The sequence below is a fragment of the Phaethon lepturus genome, unplaced genomic scaffold (genome assembly GCF_000687285.1).
Source record: "Phaethon lepturus isolate BGI_N335 unplaced genomic scaffold, ASM68728v1 scaffold15032, whole genome shotgun sequence".
Lineage (NCBI taxonomy): Eukaryota > Metazoa > Chordata > Aves > Phaethontiformes > Phaethontidae > Phaethon > Phaethon lepturus.
Genome location: NW_010522725.1, coordinates 10,020 through 17,881, shown reverse-complemented (window position 1 = coordinate 17,881; position 7,862 = coordinate 10,020).

Genomic DNA, 7,862 nt, shown 5'->3' with positions numbered 1-7,862 from the left:
TCTAAGCCACAAGACACCAGTTTCTCCAGGACAATGTTATGGGAGACAGTGTCAAAGGCCTTACTAAATTCCAGGTAGACAACATCCACAGCCTTTCCCTCATCCACTAGGTGGGTCACCTGGTCATAGAAGGAGATCAGGTTGGTCAAGCAGGACCTGTCTTTCATGAACCCATGCTAGCAATGGACTAGCGAATGTTTCAGGGAGGAGAGGGGAGCAGCAGGTTTAGGAGGTCCCTGGCAGCATGCAGGAGAAGCTTTGAAGACCAGGACAATGTCAAGGGAGAGACCTTGAGGGGTTTACATATAACTTCTTATCTTGGCAGTAATGGCGTGGTAGCAGCAGGGATGCTCTCCCAGCTACGTTATGCCTTCAGCTTCGCTTAAAGTCTTGCAGCTACACTTCAGCTCCATTTAACCTGCCCTTCCTATGGCTATCTGGTCACATATTGTGTCACCCTTAAGGCACAATTTGCATATACCACAGGAGAAATTTGGCAAGTAATCACAGCCCACATCTGATACTTGTGCAAATAGGCATCAAAAAGTGAAATTCCTGCCACAGTCTCTCCATTTGTGCCTCTCTAATGTATTTAGAGAGAGTATTTACTACTCTCGTATTGCTTGGCCAGCTCACACAGGGAAACATGAGGGAACCCTTCATGCCCAGCTAAGTACATGTGCATGCAGCTTTCTTAGAAGTGCTTTTAAACATCTCACAGCCTCTTCCCCAGGAGGGGACAGCACTGCCTCCCTGCAACAGCCCTTAAAAGTTACTTGCAGGCAAAAGACCGTTGTAGCACTCTCTAGCCCCACCTCTAAACTTTGGTTGTTTTTGAGTTTTGAGGAACTAACCTATTTCTGAATGTAGGTCTGTAATAAATACAGGCCTCAGAGTCTATTCCTCTCTGTTAAGGTTACCACAGCTGTACAAAGTGGAGCAAGATTTGCCTTCTCAGACTCTCCCAGGGAAACAGACGGAAAAGCAAAGCACAAGGTAGAATTTGTTGACTTGCACGCTGACATAAATATTGTTTAGCTGCACAAGGTTGTTTCCTCATGATCTCTGCTCTAAACTGCAACCAAAACCTGAGGAGTGTGCTTGGGAAGAGGTACTGTCCTGTGTTGGGGTCAGACGACTTGCAGGAGCTACAGTAACTCCTGTATTTGAGGAGAAATGACACTCAGGAAGTGAGTAGGAAGGGTAAAGCAGAAAGAAGATGCTCTGTATACTAAAAAGCAGCCCACAAAACAATATTCAGGTGTTTTAAGCTTAAGTGTCTATACAGCTTCCCTATTCTCACGCGAAATCTTCTGCAGGACCAAAGGCTTTTGCTGAGATGTTCAAGTTCTCCCTAAAAGAAGCCAAATGTGATGGTTTACCTGCAGAATCAGAAGAAGCAGCAAGGGGTTGTAAAAATACAATAGCCATTAAAATCACAGCTGTGTCTGAAACTGGTAGAAGCAGGTTGGATTTAGCTGAAATCTGGCTCAGGTATGCTCTTTTGGCTAAATTAAACCATTTAAAGGAGGTTAACACTATCACTTTCAATGAAGAGTTGCCCAACAGGAGAGCAATACCCATTTGTGTGCTATTGTGTAGCGAGTATCTGTCATGGGTACAGGTAAATGTCACACCTGAACACCTTCTCGGGTGGCAACATGCACAGGTGGAACCCCCTGCACCCTGCCGGCAAGGGCACCCTTGCCAGCAATAGACACTGACATGTAACTTGTTTTCTTGAGAGCCCTTGAAAGATTTATTCTCGTCTGGGAAGATGGCACAAACCTCAAATGATGCCCTGTCGTCAGCTACATTTACCCCTAGACAACGACTGACAGTAATAGTATTTCTTTGGAGCAGGTGTATGTTCATGTGTACCATGAATCACTATTGGACTTCCCATCTCCAACCTTGATATCCTTGAAAACTTTTATCCAAACGAGGACCAATGGTACACTCAAGAATAGTTATATCACAAATCTGTCCTTTTGGAAGTCTTGACTTGCTAGTGCTGATACACTGCAGCTATTTTTAATTTATTTTATTGACAATATCTGCAAATAACATTTCCCCATTCTAAAATCCAGCCCTTTTGTGATTAGACCTGTTTGATAACAACATTGCCTCATAAGCAGGAAGGTAAAATAATCCATGAATGAAACACTGTATAGGGATTTTGGAGGCTGACATCTGAATGCACTTAGCAGAGAGGAAATCTTTTTTTTTTTTTTACTTTCATTTCTTGCTTCTTTTATCCTTAAGCTCAGCAATAAACTAGCACTCTATGGTTAAAAAGTCAGGAGAACAGATGTATGGTACTGGTGCATCAGAATCTGTATTTCAGCTACAGGGTGTAAATTATAAGGAAGCCCTTCCAAGAAGCTTTAAGAATATCTATCTAACTTTTCTTGCAACGATATTGCAATGGCAAAGATGATTATTATTATGATCATTATCGTTATTATTATCATTATGGTTATTATTATTGTTCCAGTCACTTGATTACACTAAAATAAACACTTCAGTCAAAGTTCAGTCAGGGTTCACCATTCAGCTTGCTGCTTTTAAGGTGAGTCTTGAAGAAATTTCACTGAGCACTGCACATTTTGCAGCATGTTTCAGTCAGCTCCAAGCCAGGCTTCTTACTAGGGGCCTGCTTGTCCCTCTGCTAACTCTACAAAGCATTTGAAGGCCAAACTACATTACCAAGCACCATGCAATAAATGTTGAGGATTTTGCTATTAGCAGCCACATGCTAAAGTGATTTTACATGGCTCCTTTCTTATGCCTGGCTTGTCCTCCATTCTTTTCACGTGCATGTCCCATTTGAGAGGGAATATGGCTAGCGATTACAGCATGTGGAAATTTGGTTTTATTATATTTGGTTAAGGTCACTTTACCACAGAGACTGTAGGTTAGCAGTGAGATAAGCGGGTTGAAATGCCTATGTTGGGTGCCTTGGATGTGGCTCTGCCTCAAGTTGTGGTGCTGGGCAGACAGCAAGACCAGCGTCCACACCTCACCTCAGCCCCTGCAGAGATATTCCTGAGGGCCACCTGGAGACAACTCAGGGCAAGTGATCTGTCCTGGTCCCTCCTGCAGCCTGCTTTGCCCTGCTGTCCGCAGAAGCCACTGAAACCAGGGCAGCCAAAGGTCCCTGCTCTCCCCCCAAACCACTGCAGTACCTCCTCATGGGGACCTGTTAGTGTCCTTATGAAGTGCTTAGAGATATCAGAGCACAGAAGGATACACAGGATATCACTGAAGTCTGCCAACCTTAACAAAGTGTCTCTACCTTAGTAGGAGGGTAGGAGGGAGAGAGGAAGTAACTGTGGAGGAGAAACCAAAAAGATGAACAAGTTTTCCCAAAGCACATCCCACAGGGACGCGTCTCCCCTTAGGCAGGACAGAGCGTACCATGGTCCCTCTGCCTAGGAAGATTGCCAGTGCTCTGGAAACCTGTATATGCTGTGAGTGTACTGGGAGGGTCTTTCATTACTTTATTAATCCAGTGATCTATGTAGATGGAGGTGAAGATGCCCATTTTTAAGAAATTTAGTCAGTGTGTGCTTCTTCCCAGCAGGAAGAAGTGGCACATCAGGCTGTTAGCCTGGCAAGGAGACACTCTGATACAGCAGCTGCATCAGCAGATTCAGCCATCCCTCTCCACACCCAGAAGCCAGTGCATTAACTAGGTGTCCTAGTTTCAGCTGGGGTAGAGTTGATACTCTTCCTGACGGCTGGTATAGTGCTGTGTTTTGGATTTGGGAGGAAGATAATGTTGATAACAGACTGATGTTTTTAGCTGCTGCTAAGCAGTCAAGGACCGTCCAGCTTCCCATGCTTGCCTGGCAGCCAGAAGGTTAGGGGTGCACGGGAAGCTGGACGGGTGCACAGCTGACCAAAACTGGCCAAAGGGGTATTCCATACCATAGGAGGTCATGCTCGGTATGTAAACTCAGAGGAGTTGGCTGGGGAGAGCTGCTGCTCAGGAACAGGCTGGGCATCGGTCAGCAGGTGGTGAGCAGTTGCATTGTGCATCACTTGTTTTGTATATTATTATCATCATCATCATCATCATCCCTTCCTTTTCTATCCTATTAAACTCTCTTTATCTCAACCCATTAATTTTACTTTTTTTTCCCTGATTCTGTTCCCCATCCCACTTGGGCAGGGGAGAGTGTGCGAAAGGCTATGTGGTATTTAGCTGTCTGACAGCTTAAACCACAACACTAGGCCCTTGGCAATATTTTCATGGCACCAGGACTCCTGACACCAAAGCATTACCCCATCATATCTGTCCATGTTTGCAAAGTGCTCTTCTCCCACCTTGCAAGTGAGGAACCGAGAGAGGAATTTCACCAGCAGCTTTGGTGGGAGCAAAACTGAGCTCTCAGGTCACACAACACACCTGCAGTGCATCCAGGGACGAGCGACTGCAGAACCCCACACAGTGATCCAGATCTTTGGGAGCTCTTACCCCTTTTCCCTAACGCCGCATGGCAGACTGACAAAGGACCAGCCCTCAAATTCACCATTGAGTTGTCTGAAGCAGAGACAGAAATCCTGAGTGCACAGGATGTTGCCCTCCAGCATTCTGTAAAATCCAGGCTGAAATATGGGAGCCATCTCTTTGTTGTCAAAACCAAGTTTTACTCAATCTACCAGAGCTGGAATGACTAGCAATAACTCATCAGATATTGTTGGCCCTGGATGGCTTTCTGTGATGCAACCTTTCTCCTGGGTAAAAGTTTTTCTTAAAAAAACCCAGAACATTCACATGCTTCCATGTATTATCATGCTATCTCTGTGTCCTGGCTCCATGAATTTGAATGCTTTAGCTGGCAGAGACCAATGGAGATGGTCGCCAGCTCCTTCAGAATTGCTCTGCCACCTTCTTAGGAGCGGATGGCCTGTATTTACATCTCGCTCAGTCTAACCAGTCACCGATCTCCGTGTCAAAGCAAGGGTCTGCCAAGCAGGACTGGAAACTGGTGATAGTTTCTGCCACATCGACGCATTTCGTTTGGTCATTTAAAATCTAGAAGGCTTTAACAAGCAGAAAGAGATGACAGTGTTGACATGCTCTAAAGATGGCTTGGCAGAAGTTAGCTGACTTTCTCTTACATGCAGTCACTGTCACTTGGGATATGCTGAACACAGGACTTCTGGCCTCCGTTTAGGTCCAGACATCAGTCCCAATATTCACTGTATCTTCTTTTCATGGACTTCATTAGCAGTAAGATGCACAGTGGATGGCACAGCAGATGGCCTTCATTTTCCCTGCACTCTAAGTCTCTGCATATACCTCAGCTTTTTGCCTCATGGCTTTAATCTCCCAAACACTATAGTATATTTGATTAACACAAGAATGCATTTCCTCAGTATAAAACAGCAGCAATGACAGAATGGTCAAAAATAACTGTAGGAAGGAATTAATCAGACCAGCTGCACAACAAAACTTCAGCCATAGGACTGAGTTAGTCTTTATTTTTTTTCTTTGAAGATTTAGGCCACGTTTTGAAAGCTCTTGAGCAAATGAATGGTGTGACAGTTTGAAGGTAAAACACTTCCATTCAAGCATGCTCAAGTAGACAACTGCAGAATGCACCATACAAGCATTTTGGAGACCTGCCTTCTGGACTCAGCTGTTAACTCCAAACAAGTACCAGAAAGCACAGTGTTTTAGAAAAGCTTGCAAGTGTTTTTTGCTGAAAACCTCCATTCTGCCAGAATACTTGTCTCTTCTAGCAAGTGGCTGTGTGGAGATAAACATCTCTGCTTCATCTTTGACAGCAATGGAAACTGGGCTGGTTAGGACTGCAGGTTGAAAGACTGAGCCCTATATTTTATCCCACTCTCATGGTCTTTTCTGAAACAACATGTCAGAGGAACATTCATAATTGTAATGTATTCCATACATTTTCTGGTATAATCAGTACACAAGAGACTCTTCGGATGTACAGTCACAAGGGAGTAGTGCCTACCCTGTTTTGACTCAGATGCAGTATGATCTTTAGCCTTTGCTGTAAATTGGCTCAGAGCACATCTTTATGTGTCAGTTTTGCGTACTCACTTTCAGATGTTACCAGCTTCCAGCGCTATGGAGTTGCTTTGGAGTACATGTGATTTTCATTTTACACATTTTTCAGTTCCTTCATATGCCCAAATGAAAAATCCAGCATTCAGGGACATCACATGGATTTATGATACTCTCTGGTGGGACTTTGTGTTCAGAACCTAATGAATGGATTATTCTCATCCACATGTGGCATTTCCCAGCTGTGGGAGATATGTTATTATTCCTTGTTTATTTTGCAGCTTCCACACGAGCATGCTGAGCTGGTTGCTTTGTAGAAAGCCTTTACAAGTCACTCTGGGGTAGGCTGTTTTGCAGCACAAGAACCCAATCCTGAGCACAATGAGTAGTGCTGGTACTCAACTGCTGCCGTGTGTAAAGGGAAGCACGGACCTCAGCACTTATGTTAGACAATTTGCTGGTATGTCCTAGACAGAAGGGGATATCATGTGTAATGGGAAAGGAAGGAGCTTAAGGTACATAAGATTAACTGCATGGGAGAGGACGACAGAGAAAGCACATGAGAACAAACTTTTTTAACCTGGTCTCCCAAAACATTTTGCATTTACTTTACTTCTCTCCACTTTTGAAACTATTTCAGCTAGATTTGCAGATAGCAGCAGTCTCAAAGACAGCAAATTCAACAAGTGTCACAGAGACAGTCAGTTGGATAGAGGAGATCTACCGAACAGATGTCTTCATGCCAGGAGAAGAAGTGGTAGGAGGGCCCCTACTTTTATTAGCTGGGCTACAGAGAATCCAACTCAAAGACAACCTTCTGCTGGGATCCCGGCTTCAAGCAACATGTTGCTTGCAGGAGAGCTTGATTTGCATTGCAGGTGTCAAAGTGAGTGCCAAGTAAAAGCTAAAGCAAAGCCAGCTAAGACAACGCATGCCAGTCTTCCACTTCTCATGTACCTGCCGGCATGGTATCAATCCATACTCACCAAGTGTGTGCTTTGGTGCTGTGGGAAGTGGAGTGAGCAGTAAGAAGTGGGGGAGTGCAAACGAAAGCTCTCTTTTATTACTGCATTGCAGGGGTTCCCCCTGCCCCTTCCCATCCTGTTCCCACAAACAAGACAACTCTGAACACACTGTGTGGGAGCAACACCAGAAGCTGAATCAAGACATTGCTACAGGGACCCTGTTGTTAACATGTGTACGCTTTCCTTTCTGTAAGCCTGGACTTATTACTGGTTGCCATAAATTACAGAAGATCATGCACTCAGCATAACCTTCTGCTCATATCCTCCTCTGTTAGACACAAACCCCTTTATGGTTAGCTACACCATCATTGCTTTGAGGTTAAACTACTACAAATAATGCTCATGGCCTCATGGGTTTACTCTCAGTTGTTCTTAGTTCAAAATCCCTGAGTCTCTCTCCTCTGATTTTGAGCAAGGAATTTAATGGACTGAAGAAAAGAGTTTTATCCCAAAAACCTTTTTCCTCTCACTTCTTTGCATTGCAGACCCTCAGCCTAAAGCCTCCATACCCAGCAGAGCATGCCCCCTTACTGCTACATCTGCAAACTGTTAGCCCAGAATTGCTACTCAGACACGACATAGCGGCTTTGTAAGCAAGCGCTTTTGCATTGGGAAATACTCCACTGCCTAAGAAAGCTAAAGCTTTTTGACAGAAAAAGCTCTGCCAGGGTGCTCCAAAACTGGTACCACCCATCCACCAGCAGGAGGACTGTGGCCAGGCAGATGCCCAGGCCATGGTAGGTAGATGCTCAAGGCATGGTTGTGCTCACCTTGCCTGCTGGGACACGCGTTGT